This window comes from Pelobates fuscus, chromosome 6 (genome assembly GCF_036172605.1).
Source record: "Pelobates fuscus isolate aPelFus1 chromosome 6, aPelFus1.pri, whole genome shotgun sequence".
NCBI lineage: Eukaryota > Metazoa > Chordata > Amphibia > Anura > Pelobatidae > Pelobates > Pelobates fuscus.
In genome coordinates this window covers 84,370,339-84,387,466 of record NC_086322.1, presented here as the reverse complement: position 1 = coordinate 84,387,466, position 17,128 = coordinate 84,370,339, and the positions used below count along the sequence as shown (strand labels likewise).

General features: G+C 36.9%; 1 protein-coding gene across 1 annotated transcript in view; it reads left to right on the top strand.

The window, feature by feature from the left end:
• YIPF7 (Yip1 domain family member 7) overlaps positions 1-17,128 on the top strand; it is a 95,050-nt gene that overhangs the window by 71,356 nt on the left and 6,566 nt on the right. The window lies entirely within an intron of this gene.

The following is a 17,128-nucleotide window of genomic DNA, read 5'->3' as shown; positions in this document are numbered from 1 at the left end:
TTATAGTCCAAAAAGCAATTCTGTCTGCTCACTGTTCATCCAGGACGCGTTTCACCAAATTGGCTTCCTCAGCTGGAAAAAATGTTCAGACTGAAACGAGCCGATATATTGGCTCCGGGTTTGTGAGTATATCTACATTACCTCGTACTATACCTCCTATATATATAGACTGTACTACGCTATATGTTTCCTCCTATACCCATTACCTAGGACATTGCACCTGGAGAAAACTTGGACTGAAAGGAGGGTGAGGGTCGCCTCTACGGACCCTAAGGCGCATATACCTGAGCTAGTGTGATAGCTCTTGAAAGTGTGAGTTAGTTATCTACGCACTCCTTTTTTTGTATTTACACTTTGTATACAGGTTGCACTATGTTCTGTATATTTGTGTTTTTTGTTTAAGGTTACCCTGAATAGAGTGATACTACTCATAAAAGTATATGATCTATTAAGGTACAGTTAGGATTTCTTTCTATTATTTCTGTATATCCACTACTATTAGAGCGCTACACCGGATATCCCTTCCACGTCCACTATCTTTGATAGAAAGATAAGCACGGTGGCATAGCAGCTCACAACAATATATAACTTTGGAACTATCCAGATTACTGACCTATATACATAAGCGCTTGTACTTCCTATTCTATAAATATCAGCTAAACCGTCTGAAATAGTTAAGGAATTATTGAGGAATTTACCGTATTTATCGGCGTATAACACGCCCCGGCGTATAACACGCACCTCATTTCCAGAAGGAAATTCCAGGAAATTTCCACCTCTCCCATAGTATTCCCCCCCCTCATCCCATAGTGTTCCCCCCCTTTCCATAGTAATCTCCCCCCCTCCCATAGTATTCTCTCCCCCCTCCCATAGTATTCTCTTCCCCCTCCCATAGTATTCCCCCCCATAATATTCTCTCCCCCCTCCCATAGTATTCTCCACCCCCCATAGTGTGTCCCCCCCCCTCCCATAGTGTCCCCTAGTGCACTTTCCCTCTGTCCCATATTTACTTACCTGTCTTGAAGCGTGGGCCGGCTTCACAGCGCGCACCGCGGAACTGGAACTTAAATTTCAGGTTCCGGTTTCCGGCGGGACTGAAAGGAAGTGTGCACACAATAGTGTGCACACTTCCTTTCAGTCCCGCCGGAAACCGGAACCTGAAATTTAAGTTCCAGTACCGGCGGGACTGAAAGGAAGTGTGCACACAATAGTGTGCACACTTCCTTTCAGTCCCCCTGGAAACCGGAACCTGAAATTTAAGTTCCAGTTCCGCGGTGCGCGCTGTGAAGCCGGCCCACGCTTCAAGACAGGTAAGTAAATGTAGGATATCGGCGTATAACACGCACCCATGATTTTCTCCCTATTTTCAGGGAGAAAAAGTGCGTGTTATACGCCGATAAATACGGTAATTTAAAGCAATTCCCTTGCTATTGTCTACATCACACCTGCTTCAGTTCCTGTATTTTAACGGGTCTCACAATGAGAATTACCCCCATGATTGCATACCATTTGCAAAAGTAGACAACCCAAGTTATTGCAAATGATGTATGTCCAGTAATTTTTAGTAGTCACTTAGTCACAAACACTGGCCAAATATTATTTTTTTGCTTTTTTCACACAAAAACAAATATGAACGCTAACTTTGGCCAGTGTTTGTGACTAAGTGACTACTATAAAAGACTGGACATACCCCACTTGCAATACATTGGGTTGTCTTCTTTTGCAAAAGGTATGCCATCATGGGGGTAAATGTCATTCCTGGGCTACACGGTCTCAATGGCAACAAAACCTACCTGGTGAATTTCAATTTGAAAAAACTGAAAAATGGAATGTGCTATATTTGACCCTTTAACTTTCCAAAACACCATAAAAACTGTTAATGGGGGGTACTGTTGTACTTGTGAGACTTTGCTGAATCCAAATATGTGTTTATTTTGCAGTTAAAGCTAACGGTATTATGACATTTACAGCTAAAATGTGATGTGTGTATTTATTTTTATTTTTTTAAATCTTAATTTCTCAGTTTTTAAAATTTTATTCATAATAAATTATGTTTCAAATATGAATAGTTCATGAGAAATTAAAGCCCAGTTTCTCCTGAACAAAATGATATATAATAAGTGTGGGTGCACTTAATATGAAAGAGGTGAATTACGGTTGAACAGACATATAGCACAAATACCAGTTTTTGTTTACATTTTGTTTTGATCAGAACGTGTACTATTGACTCCTTCCTGAAGGGGTTAAATATATTAAATACAGTATTTTTTCTTCTTCTGAACTGTTTATATAAAACTGAGATGGAAAATTAAGAAACTGCCTGTGAGTATACCTTTCATTTTTTTTTGGAAAACACTTCAGAGATGAATTACATATTTTCTCTGGGGAAGAAATGTAGCAATGTTTACCCTTTATAAAACTCTCCATTTAGATTATGGATTCTTAGTCATTAAGATGAGTTAAGCTGTATTTTATGTGATTATCTGTCTTGTGCTAGTTTTTATTTTATGTAATTTACGGTGTGTTTTATTTGCAATTTATCTTTAGCCTACAAGTTACATTAACATTTGGATCAAAGGCTGTATATATTTTTTTAAATATAATATCTAAAGGTTGGAGTAATCATGTATTATTAATTATTTTATTTAATGCTTTCCATATCAAAATGTTTTGTGTGTAGAATTATTTCATAATTACTCCTAGCAGTGGCAGAACTAATATAGAGAGGGGCCTGGTGCAAGAATGTTTTGGCCTCCCCCATCTAACTCAAGGGAGGCCAAATGGAAAATCCTTGACTGTCTTACAAGCATGTTTTGTGTATAGTGTTGGCATTCGACTAATGCTGTTGTGTGTTTGTATGTACTGTTACCATTTGAATGCAGTGGTGTATTTAGGTGTAGTTTGAGCATTTGAATGCAAGGGGGTGGGGGGGTTGTGTGTTATATTGGTATTTGGGTATGTGTTTGTGTGTAGTGAGTGTGTTTGAATGTATGGGTATGTTTATTTCTAGTACTAGTCTGAATACAGGTTTATGTTTAGATTGAGTGCTTGCTTTTGAATTCAGTGGTGTATTTGTATGTAGTGTGGATGCTTGAATGCAGGGGTGTGTTTGTGCGCAGTGTTGTCATTTGAATGCTGGGATGTATGCACTGCCACATACCCACATACACACACATACACACATTGACACACACAGATACATACACTAAAACAGATATGCACATGTGACAAACGCCCCTCCCCTCATATGTTGGCCACAGACTCCTGGAGGAGACTATGGCCCAGGTCTGGGATACTGTTTGGGAGTTATTCGGCCCAGCCGCCATTAGTAGCTTTACAAATAGATATATAGTATAGTTAAAAAACATATACCAATGGGGCGCACAATCACAAACGTGTGAATATAGTTACCATACTTGTAGACAGGTGTAACCATGTAAAGAAATAAAAAAGTAAAACATATAGTGAATTATTTAATAACACATTTAAAAAATGATAAATACAAATAGGTACACTCACAAATGTAGTGGCACAAAAAAGACATATATCTCAGTTGTGCTAAAAAGCTTGTCAGCCCCTCTTGGGCTAAATTCCCTTTACAAGTGGATCAGACTTCAAAATCTCCAGATGATAAATAGTCTTTTCTCAGATGGACTTTGAAGACAACAAATTTCGCAGAATGGAGTTGTTTGCAATCCCAAATATCTCTGTGGGGATGCTGGCAGCGTTGTGTCCGCTTAACGTGTTTCGTCCTATGGACTTTATCAAGAGCTGTGTGTCCATTGTTCTTCCGGCTGTTTAAAAGCCTCAAATTTGCGCTGTTTTCATTAGTGTGCGCATGCGCACTACGTTCCCATATACGTTACCGTGCATGCACGCACATCCACGCACATCCAGCCTGGAACGCAAATAACTTTATTGATAATTTGCGCCGGAGGACACACTTCCGTATCAGACTACCTAGTCTTACGGAATAATGTACAGGCACCTAAAAACATATATTTGAATGTACAAATTAACAATTGAATACAATTTCAGTGGTTTCATTTAATACCAGTGGCAATACTTCCACCAGACTAGTTATTTAAAAGGTACATTACAAAAAATGTTTTAACGAATGACATTTAAAACATATATTTAAAAATTACATTCTAAATTTTAGAAAACAGGGATATAAGAGGATATTTTTACATAATATCATATGCATATAATTTTCCATATCAACATAGAACAGACTATAGAGAAATCAATTATAAAGATTATTCACAATAATACATGTTATAATCATTAGGCTGAAGGACATAGCAAGGGCACCAGTGGGCTCACCCACAGATACAAAAATACATTAAAAAAAAGGAATAAAAATAAAATAAAAAATAAAAATAGACTATAAAAAAATAGATATTAAAGAAATCCATTGAAATATAAAAGCTATGAAAAAAGTTAAACATATAATTCAGTCCATATAAACTAATAGATCCGGATCCACATTTAAACCTCCTGGGGAGGTAGTTTTAAGTTTGTGAATTCACTCAGTTTCTTTCATAGCTAGCACTTTTTCCGTATCTCCCCCTCTCCAATGTGGGGTTATTGCATCTATCCCTATACATTTAAAATCCTGGAAGCTAAAATTAGTACAATTTATACAATGTTTGGGGACACTATGTTTTATGTTCCCTCTTTTGATACCATTAAAGTGTTCCAAGATTCTGATATGTCATTTTCTTATTGTGCGACCCACATATTGTATGCCACATTTACATTCAAGTAAATGAATAAAAAAATTGTCTGGCAATTTATAAAGTTTTTTATTTTAAAGACTTCTTTAGTAGCAGTATATTTAAAGTCCGTTGTTTTCTGTTTTTGAAATTTGCACGTACTACAGTGTCCGCATTTAAAGAAACCTCTAGGTTTTTCTTTAAGGAAGTTACTAATGTTACTACCTGAAATTACCATTTCCTTGGAGGGTTTAATACGAGGTAGAGCGCTAGGAGCTAAAATTGATTTTAAGTTTTGTGTTTTTTTATAAATAATCTGAGGTTTATTCGGTAAAACATTTTTTTAAAAATTGATCTTGTTTTAAAATCGGCCAAAATGTCTTAATCGTTTTCTCAATAAAATATGCCTTATTGTTATATCTCGTTAAAAAGGAGATACTATAATCTTTATTATTTTTCTTATGTACTTCTTTATTTTTTAAAAGTTTAGTCCTATCTTTACTTTCTACCTGTTTTTCCGAATTAATTAATAATTGTGGAGGATAATGTCTTTTTTCAAATTTCTTATTCAGCATTTTAACCTGTTCCTAAAAATCAATCTTAGTGCAATTAGTGCAATTTCTAAGGAGTCTCGTTTGTTGTCCTTTCGGTATATTATTAAGCCAATTCGGATGTATTAGAGTATTCTATGAAGCTGTTACCATCCGTGAGCTTAAAACATGTTTTATTACAGACAACTCTTGATGACACAAAAAACGAAAGGTCTAAAAAAATTAATGGTCTCAGTCTGAATTTCAGCTGTGAAAGGCAGTCCATAAGTGTTAGTATTAATATACAATAAAAAATCATCTAAAAGTGGCCTATCACCCTCCCAAATAATAAGAACGTCATCATTATATCTTTTCCAGAGCACCAGGTTCGCACTATATGGGTTGTTATTCCAAATATTTTTGGATTCCCAATCAGCTACAAAGATATTCGCGTGGCTGGGTGCGAACCTGGTGCCCAATGCTGTTCCACAAGTCTGAAGGTAACATATACCTTCAAACCAAAAAAATTATGAAAAAGAATAAAACGGATACTGTCTAAAATCAAAGTGGCTTGTGCTTTGTGCATGGTGGCATCACTTTCTAAAATTTCTCTAATACCTTTTTCATGGTCAATCGACGTATACAGAGATGCAACGTCTACCGTGGCCCAAATGTAATTATCTTTCCAAGCTACACTTTATTCCCACATAGTGCACCATTAGTAGCTTTCCCTGGGTGCCCCTGGTCTGGTACTTTCCCTTCATGCAAATAGAACCAAACCCTGGCTCTCTGGTGGCCATTCGCATGAACCAAACCCACGAATAGTCCCAGCGGTACTTAGCCGCGACCGCTATGGAACTAATTTCACCATGAGGACTTTGTGGGTTCCCGATCACCTCAGCGGGACTTAGCCGCGAATGTTATGGAACTTTTTTCGGCATGCGGTGACTGTCCGGTTCCCGGACAACTTGGTTTGCCGTTTTAAACCACTTTGGAATCCTCCAGGAGAGAACTTTTTGGAGGTAAGGTACCTGAGACTAAGGGGAACAAACGCTATCTAATAGCCAGGCGGAGCAACCCATATTGCGGCCGCAGGAACTCCCAAAAGTTGACCAGCAAAAGCACCAAACGCCCTGGAACTATTTTGGGCATTGGACCACGTGTGAGGTGCCGATCAGAACTTTAACACGGTGGTGTTTTCCCTACACTGCATGGATCTGAGCGCTATTTGGAGAACTTTGGACTCAGATCAGGGCTATTTGGGGATGGATTATGTGTGGGGTACTTTTATGTTTTCATATTTTTGTGTTTGGCTCTCTTCCTGGGAGATAAGTAGCTTACCGGTCTTTAATGCAATTATCTCCCAGGCCCAGAGATTCCTGGGAGGGGTTTGTGCTGAATACAATGGAGAACCCCCGCTGGGGTCTTTGCATAAAAGGCCTTGTTTGGCTCATTACAATCAGTTGTACTCCCAGAACTATTTGTTGTCTAGTTACTGGGAAAGGAAGGGCTATAATCACTGCTTAGCACCTTGTTCCAGCTTGTGGAGGATTTTGGCGGGGAAAGTCCTTGTAGAGCTCCCAGGACTGTGTGTCATCCAGTCCCTGGGAGGGAATAGAGCTAGTCCCCTATCCTGCTCCAGGGGAACCCCAGTCAAGCCACGGCCACATGTTTTCCCTTGTTCCAGCTAGGAAATGGCCCTTGGCAGAGGTACCCAGCCGGGGTACCGGGAGCTTCGCTACAGCACACACACTGATACACACATCTTTAAGTCACAATTTTCATATTTTTAGTTGCTATCCAGGATGGAGAGACTCCAGGGGGACCCCAGTCAAGCCCCAGTCAAGCCACGGCCACAGGTTTTCTCCTTTTCCAACTAGGAAATGGCCCTTGACAGAGGTACCCAGCCGCGGTACCGGGAGCTCCGCTACAGCACACACACTGATACACACATTTATAAGTCACAATTTACATATTTTTAGTTGCTATCCTGTTTCCATATCTTTTTGGTGCAGGAGCAGTGCTTATTTGTGGTCCAGTGTGAGCTGGATCTAGTTTATAAATGCAGGCCAGCAAAGGCTGATGTGTCAAGGCCTCAAGCTTTTCTTAGTCCCTCTTCTGTGTGACTTCTCCGCTCCTTCCACACGGGGTTCTCTACTGGGATTACATGACCTAAACTCACTTGCTCTCTTGTGCACTATTAAAGGTCCGCAGGTACCTTTATCAGAGATACTCATCTGCACCTCTGGTGTTCCGCCACATCCTCCAAAACTTTTCTATAGAGAATGCTTTTGACAAACTGGTCGGAAAAGATGACTTTACAGCTGGTGTGTAGCTTCCCATGTCAACTATATCGTCCAAAATTTTGCAAGCCAAATGCAACATTGGTGCAACATTTAGCACATAGATGCCTGGGTCATTCTAAAAAAATGTTTTAATGATTGTACTGCACCTTTTCACATTTATTTTACCTAATCAATATTTCATATACTTTTTATGTGTCCTTTTAAATCAATTAAAAAGGATTTTAAATTGCCAAAACTATTTTATTTTCAGGTAATGTCCTATATGCAGTGCACACAACAATCTATAGAGAAACAACACTTTCTGTTCATTTTGAACTTATTACGAATTTTCATTTTCAACCAGAGTTACAGCTGTAGTTTGTGTAAGTGCCAATTAAAAGAAGTCATATAAAAATGAATTGAAAGAATAATTCTTTCTATGTCTATTGACAGCTGGATCTCAGCATTCACACTGCATCATATTAAGTATATCTGGGTAAAATTGTTTTTCACAGTATGCATCTGTCAGGCATAATTTTCACTGACTACTGTAAACATATTGTAATAGGCCGATATTTTAAAATATATTACTAACAGCATAATAAAGGACAATGTTATTACATTTATTTTCGAAATCAAAAGTAAAAGTTGCAGAGTTTTTTGTGAATAACTAAAATGTGAAAAGAGTGTCTGGTATCTAGAAAAATACATTTAGTGACAGCATGTATGGCTTAGCTGGATGAAATCTGTACCTCATAGCAGATTGGACAGGAAAAAAGGACAAAACTCCATATGAGCTGCATGTAATGTGACCCTTGCATGCTGTCATTAATGCTAAGGGGGCAATACGCATTATTAAGAACTAAGGATATGCAGACTTTTGAACAGGGGTCATTTCATTTTTTTCTTTGTTGCCATGTTATGTTTTATGATTGTGCCACTCTGTTGTAACCTACAGTTGAATATGAATCCCATAAGCAATAAAATAAATTAGTTTTCTGTGTTCTTTAAAATGGTACATATATTACCAATTCTCCAAGGGTATGCAAACTTTTGAGCACAACAGTAGATAGACAGATAGGCAATGTTGCCCCTTCCCTCTCCTGTACCATACTCACACAGTGAGTAATGAGTTAACACTCTTTGCCTATCAACAGCACCCAATCTGAGGCTTCCTCAATGTTCAAAGGTAAGACAGTACCCAGGACATCCAGATACCATAATAACTTTATTGAGATGAAGTTGTTTTGTGCTAGGAGTGGTCCAATTTGCATGAAAAGTATAAATAGGCCCACAACAGTGTGTCACAGGTGGCGGTCCTAAGACCGGGACCCCTGTATGCCTGTTGATGGTGATAGGAGTCACAGCGTGGAAATGGACTATCAGGGCCTGGTGCAGGGTAACCACATTCCCCCTGGCGTTAAGCACCAGCGTTTGTGCGGCCACATACCAGGGCCCTGATGCAGCTTCTGCAGATCCCAGGTTCTAGATGATAATATGCAGATTTCCCAGGACCTGGATAGGGAGGCTCTGCAGCAGATATGTATCCAGTTCTAGAAACAAGGCAAGACTAGAATAGGCACCAAACAAGATAGCAAGACAAAACTAACAGAACCCAGAACCGGAGAAGGAGAGAAAGCAGAACCCAGAATATGTACACAATACATGAGGGAAACATGAACAAGACATGGACAGGGCAGGGCAGGACAGGACAGGACTGTACATGAACTGGGAATACAAGACAAAATAAAAAAAGACAAGAGGTACAAGGCAAAACAAGAGGAGAAATTACTAAGTACTATATATATAATAAACATTGGAGATTTAGACATACATAAAAGGCCAAGATGTATGCAGCCCACCACTGCGCCAAATTACTCCAATGAGTCCTAACTGCCTAGATATGCATGACTAAAAGTACAATAATAAAACACACACAGCACTTACCTGCAAGGAAAGGAGCAGAGGAAATGAAACCACTGCCTGCAGGAACAGACTGAAACAAAAAGGATTAATGGCAGAGGAATGGGTGTGGCAACAAAAAACAACATTTAAAGAAATCCAAGAGACTGGGAATTCCAGGAACGGAATAAAGGAACAAACCTAGAAAGCCCAGCATAAAGAAACCCAGACATAGAATAGAAAACCAGAAAAACCAAACAAGAATTGTAAAAAGAGTACTGGATACCAGCAGCCATTGCCAGAAATGATCCGCAGCCAGGAACAGGATGTGACACACTGTAATATATTACAGTGCATTAAAAACTGTTCCAAATTAATTATGTATGGTGCACTCACATGTAACATGGCTGTAAAGCTCTACAAAATAGTGCTCCAATGGCACCTCAAGGTTATTTATCATTTTTAAGTTATTCCTAGTATTTTACAAAGACAAGAATTGATGCATCATCTATTGATTAACATTTTCTTCTCTGTTTCTTAGACTTTGTTATGTATATTTCTGCATTCTATATTATTATTATTATTATTATTATTATTATTTTTATTATTTTTTTTTAAATCTGCTCATTAATTACAAACATAATTATAGACATGTAAGGAATCTACCGGTATGTACATTTTCCAGCAATTTCCCTTACAGGATAAAGATCAACCGTATATTATAGGCTGCTTTTTTTAACTCAATGATTGATAGATTTTAAAATAGAGGAAATAGAGCAAAAGAGATTATATAATGTTATTTCATGTCAGGGAACTGCAGTTATAGATCTTGGTCTTTTGATAGTAGAAGGCTGAAACTGCATCTTAAAAGGAATAAATGCTCTTTATGTCTGAGGAACACAGATTACAAAACTACCATGGCATTTACCGCTGTTTTCACCACAACTTATTAACTTAGCACGTAAGCTTGGTCTTCTGGAACCAATAATGCTTAATGTACACGTCTTTATACTTTTTAAAATTTTCCACTGAATGGAGATAAACTATCATTTAAACCATATCTATTAAAAGATCCTAAACACATTCTTTGAAAAAGATAATAAAATAAAGATATGGAAGCGTATTGACATGAAAATAGGTGTACTGGGGAAAATAGATAGGAATCCTGAGCCCATGAGATTGATAGCAGCAACTTTAAAGGCAGATACAGAGGAATGAGAAGAGCATTAGCATGGTGTAAAAGGAGTAGGATGAGGAAAGGAACATTATTTACTTATAACATGTGTGATGATCTTTTCGGCTACTAAGGTTGTATCCTTAACCCTTTGTGGGTTTAGTTTGTTTTTTCTCTTAGTTTTATAGAACTTTTTTTTGCATTGCTGCAGAGGGACTAAAAGAAAGAGATAAGCAGACCATGAGCTTCCGTGTCTTATATAAAAAAAAGAAATTCAACTTTTTAATTAGTTTTTAAGTTGTAGTAGTGAAACATTAGAGTAAGGGCTGGTGAGGAAAGGAATAGAAAGAAGAATGAATGTACAGTAAATAGCTGATAAGACGACTCAGCTTGCTTAAGTACCAACTGTGGTATGAAATTTTAGAAAAACCACAAGAAGTGTTGTGCTAGTTGAGTATGTTAATATCAATCCCAATAGACTTGTGCAAATGATAGAAACAATAAATATGGGGCGGGGTTTGGTGGCCAAAAGTGCAAGACGTATGGCTAGATGGCTGCTCTCCATACATGCTGTGGGTGATTGCTGCCAGCAACGGCTATGGTCCCCACCAGCTCAGCAATCAGCATCATTCTTTGGGCACACACTGAAAGCGAGCTGCATACATGGCCCTAGTCATAAGTGCAATTAACATGGTGGATGTGGCAAGCGCTCCAGCTTGTCATTAAGGGACACCAACACTCCTATGCCACATAGACGATATCTTCGCTGCCGTCTGGCAGAAACTGTGCGCAAAGATGAATGCACTAGTGTCAAAAACTACTCACACACCTCCCAGTCCATCCCGCCATCATGGCTGCGGGCAGGCAGCTCCAGGAACTCTACCAGTGTGTCTGAGACAGTGAGGGCCGCACCGCAGCAAGCATGGACTGTGGAGCCACTAAAGCTGGATGAGCGGTGGTTGGGGAACAGACTGCAGTCACTGATCTGCTTACCGGTGTTTCTGTCAGGCCTGAGAACCATCACGCATCTGGGGGACTGTGTTCTGTCTATGAAGTGCACTGTCTGATCGGCACGCTGGGTGCTTGACGGTATTTCCCCTCATCACCTGCTTAACTACCTACAGCAGCTCTTACAGCTCATGCATATTGTTGTTATTTTATGTTTACTTTGCCTTCTAATTTCATGTGCCTAACAGGGTGAGCATCTTCAACCCAGCGTATAAGTTATTTCGTGGTACTCCCATCATGTTTTATGCATTGTGATGTCAGTTCGCTCAATTTGTAATTTCCAGTTTAACTCTACTTTATAATACAAAAAGTTCTGTATTATTGACAATGTATACCATTACGCAACTTTTACTGCTGTTTATACTCTTGATAAAATGTCTATACACGTCTGTATGTTAAACTCGGCACAACAAAAAGAAAGAAAAAAAAACAGCCAAAAACGTATATTCAAGGGTTCATCAAATCTATGTATTGTATAAAATAGAAACATAGAAAAATAGAAACATAGAAACATAGAAACATAGAATGTGACGGCAGATAAGAACCATTCGGCCCATCTAGTCTGCCCAGTTTGCTAAATACTTTCATGAGTCCCTGACCTTATCTTATAGTTAGGATAGCCTTATGCCTATCCCACGCAAATAAACAACATGCAGAACATAATATATATTGTTTATAACAAAAAAAAAACCTCTAATAATCCCTCCAAAAAGATAAAACACAAATACAGCCTGTTCCCTGGCTCTGGGTAAATGTTGCTTGTAGGGAGAGGACTAAACACCCCACATGTTGACTTATTAAGATGTGCTGCAGCAATAAAATATAGGAGAGAACAAGGTGGTCTGCATAGTGTGATACCTCCAATTTATTATCATCCAAAATAGATTAAAAACAGTTATATTAAAATATAGTGAGTTCTCAACTAATGAAGCTCATGATATTAACTTAATAAGAATGTGCAAAAACTCCAATATTTATTAGTCTGAATTCTTTCTGATCTCCAAGCGTCATCACATAGCACACCTTCGGACCCGTTTCCTGTAACGCGTTTCGCCCAAATTATGTGGGCTTCATAGCCATTGGCTATGCATCTTGGATCCCGCTAGATCACTCAAGCTTTCAATCAACTCCACCTCCTTTTGTTTCGGATTGACAAATCCTGATGTATACAACTGTTCCTAACACACATTTTTTATAATTTACATTCAAAGCTGATTACTATTATAACACTTTAAATCGCTATTTTGTATCCCTTTGGAAATATATATGCAATTTACAACAAATTCATACACATTTGATGATTAAACCCCTATTTTAGTTATTTGGTAAAACACAATTATAGCAAAAAGAGAATTTATTTTTTCTAAAATGTTTTTAAAAAACATAGTAAGAAGATGACTCAAATAAATACATACTTTAAACTGTAGTTGTAATTATAATAACAGCCCTATATTTTCAAACAGGGTTCGTAGATTGTTACCTTTTTGGAGCAAAGTCCTCACCAACCTGTTGTTCTTGTAACATTTTGCAACTGTCTTATTTATTGTTAAATTGCCCATTTTACAATTTTTAGCAGGTGGTTTTATGCAGTGCTGTAATCTCATATTTCCCTTTTCCTCTTATTAGTATAGTAAATTGGATAATTTTCTCTATTTTTTGAAATATAACAATTAGACTAAGCATGATCTGTGGTGAGGCAAAAGTAATTTATTTAGATTTGAACGTATATGTTACATGTGATGCATTTCATACTAGTTTTTTTTTTTTTTAAAAGGTTGATGTCAACAGTTTTATTGTTTTACAATAGCTTGAAAAATATCCTAATAGGGCAGTTTTTTGAGAATGAAGAGAAACTGTATCGAAGAGTATATCTTTTAGGAAAAAGATAAGTAAATAATTAGGGGAGTTTAAAGAAAAAAAGTATAGTATTAATATCTTTGGTAGATTAATGAAATAAATAGAGTGAAGTTATTGGAGAAAAGAGATTGAAATTTAATATCTGTAAGAAATGATACCGTAGTTCCGCTAATTTAAAATTTTTAAGAAATTCAGAAAACCCTCAAATCTATTACACATAAATAATGGTTAATTTTACTAGAAGACCCTCTATTGAAAGGGATTATATAGAATAGACCAAAAATAATATATAAGTAAGCGTCAAGTATGAAGCAACATTTAGTGAGATACGCTTTTAAAGGAAAAAAAATACTTTTTTTAAATCAAATAGAAGGGTTCTATTGATGTGACTAGTGAAGGGCATGTAGGAAAACAGGATAAAAAAAAAAGAAATACAATATAATTTTAATAGCTTATGTACTAATAAAGACCAGGCAATACAAACAATTCATTATATGTGAAACAAATAATGTTATTTATGTGTTATCTTGTCCCTGCAACCTATAGTATGTAGGTAGAACTAAAAGGAAATACAAATTTTGCAGCAATATGTGATGGAATTTAAATTATGCACTCTCCATCCTAAAGGGTTAAATGTGGAATTTGAAATAGGGCATTTTTTAAAAATAATTTTTTAACAGTACTTTAATCTCATATCTCTTAATTGCCTTCCCTTCTTATTTAGTATATATATATATATATATATATATATATATATATATATATATATATATATATATATATATATATATATATATATATATATATATATATATATATGTTAGAAGTAATCATTTCAATATATTATTAGTATTAATTTGTGTATCTTGAAATCTATGTATACATTATGTGAACCCTGTTGAACCCTGCGAATATATGGCTGTTATTAATATTACAACTACAGTCTAAAGTATATGCTTATTTATTTGCTAATATTGTTTTTTTTTTTTTTTTAAACATTTTTTTCCCTTAAATAATATAACTCCCTTTCCAGTAAGGATTCTTTTTTCTATATACTGATATGGCACTTTTCCCCTATAATAACCTGATAACTCAAATAGGGGTTTGATGATGAAATGTGCATGAATTTGATTTAAATTGTCTATAAATTGCTGAACAGATACAAAATAGCAATTCAGAGTGTTATAATCTTCTGCCTATCTTCTGTCCGTACTCCCACCTCTGATGCTCGCCTTCAAGACTTCTCGAGGGCTGCACCGTTCCTGTGGAACTCACTTCCTCAGTTAGATGCTCACCAAGTCTCCACTCTTTCAAAAAATCATTAAAAACCCACTTCTTCATTAAAGCGTATCAATTAAACTGTTAATAGCTCCTGACTGATTCCTCTCTTGCAACTGTCATTAGTCTAATACTATCCTTACCTTTTGTGTCACTTTACCTCACTCCCTCTAGCATGTAAGCTCATTGAGCAGGGCCCTCAACCCCTCTGTTCCTGTGTCCTCAACTTGTCTGGTTACAACTACATGTTTGTTTGTCCATCCACTGTAAAGCGCTGCAGAATTTGTTGGCGCTATATAAATAATAAATAATAATAATAATAATAATAGTGATCGTAAATCATTAAAAATTTCTGCAAGGAACATTTGTATAGATCGAAATTTGTCCAATCAGAAATGACAGGAAGTGGAGTTAATTGAAAGCTTAGGTGATATAACGGGAACTAAGATGCATAGCCAACGTCAGATGAAGCCCACATGGTTTGGGTGAAACCAATCAAAGGAGGTGGGTCAAATTAGTGGGATGATGCTCGGAGATTGAAAATAGTGCAGACTGTTAAATACTGGTGTTTCTGCACATTTCTGTTACGCAAATATTGTGAGCTTCATTTGTTGTACTAACTATATTTTATTGTAAGATTTTTTTATTCTATTTTGGATTATAATAAATTGGAGGTATCAAATATTTGCAGGCCCCTTAGTTCTCGCCTATGATTTATTTCTGCTGAACACATATCTTAAAGAGACCACGTGCGTGGTGTTTACTCCTCTTCCTACGAGCAACATTTACCCAGAGCCAGAAAACAGGTTCTGGTAAACTGTTTTTGTGTTTTACCCTCTGGGGGGATTATTAGAGTTTTTTTTCTAAACAGTATACAGTATGTTGTGCACTTTGTGTATTTTCCCAACATCTTTTGTCCCTCTCCAGCAGCTTTTCCCCCTCCACAACCATCTGAGTTTGAGACTTGAATCAGGAAGACTTGGACTAGTTGTTGCCAATGGGCCAAGAGTATCATAAAATGGATAGAGAAAATTACATATGTTTCTCAAGCTGTTTTATGAGTGGGCAGCTATTTGTTTCTCAAGCTGTTGTAGGAATGGGGAACTACTGACAGGCTAGAGCTTCACATGACACTCTCGGTTTTTCAATGGTGCAGAGTCCCAGGCTTCCTGTTTCACACCTCAGACTCAAACAGATGTGGAAGGGCCAAAGCTGACCGGTGCAGGACAGAAAACTTTGAGGTTAACAGTTAATAATTACTTCTAAGTCTAAGGACCTTGTGGCCCAAAACACGTAAGAAAGTTTTCTTTTTGACCTTTTTACCCTGTTTATCTTTGTACCTTGTGGAAAAAAAACATTTACTTTTGGATTCAGAGCGCTCTTTTTTTTCTGGCATTTTTTGTTTGTTTTGTTTTTCTTTGTATGTTAACAGTTTAACCCCTGAAGGTAAGCTTGTGCCAAGCAACTCCCAACTCTATAGCTCAATTCTGATGAAGTTGCTATGGTGCCTGGAGTGTTCCTTTAAATAAATTATACTTAATCATTATTCACAAGATTTAAAACTCTGAAATGATGAAATGATTTAATACTCTCACTCTGATTGCTGTATATTGACTTGGGTGGCAGTGAACTATTATTACCAAAAGCAATCTTCAAACTTCTTGTCACCAGATTCAGCAAATACAACAAAACCACTTTTCTTGTTCCTTTTGAATTAAGGTAGACATTTCATTAGGTTCAAAGCGGCAACTGCAGCAAAAACAACCTGGTAAGGACCGAAATGCAATCTCCAGATAGCAAATAATCTAATAAGCATTACATGTTCAAATCCTGACATTTTGCAGAAAGCACATTTTAGCTCATTTTACAGTATATTTAGCTAAGTCATGTGTTTAATTTTTATTTTCTAAAATATAACTTGATTTTCAGCTGGCAATAGAGGGGCATTTTTACTGAGTATTATTTTTTTTTATATACAATGTAATTTATAAAATGTTAAAATCTTTAACCTAATCTCTAACACAGTTTAAGTTTAATTTTTTTTTTTTATACTTTTTTTTTCGGTGCAATTTCAAGATGCAGCATCTTGACTGCAATTATTCTACTATATAAAGGGTACCTGTCATGGATGTTTTCAGCTTGTGCACTTTTGCACTAGGAATTTTAGAGGGAAAACTGTTTTAAAAAGGTCTTTCTCCCACTTCTCAGTCAAATCTCCAGCATGGACTCTATGCCGACGATTTCATGGACAAGGCAGAGCAGAAAAGACCACCTACAGGAAGTCCTCCTTCTCTCTCAAGCATATCAACCACACTTCTATTGAAACTCCTTTGCCAACAATGTTAGCACTGGCTAGGGAATAGAGAAATAAAGTAA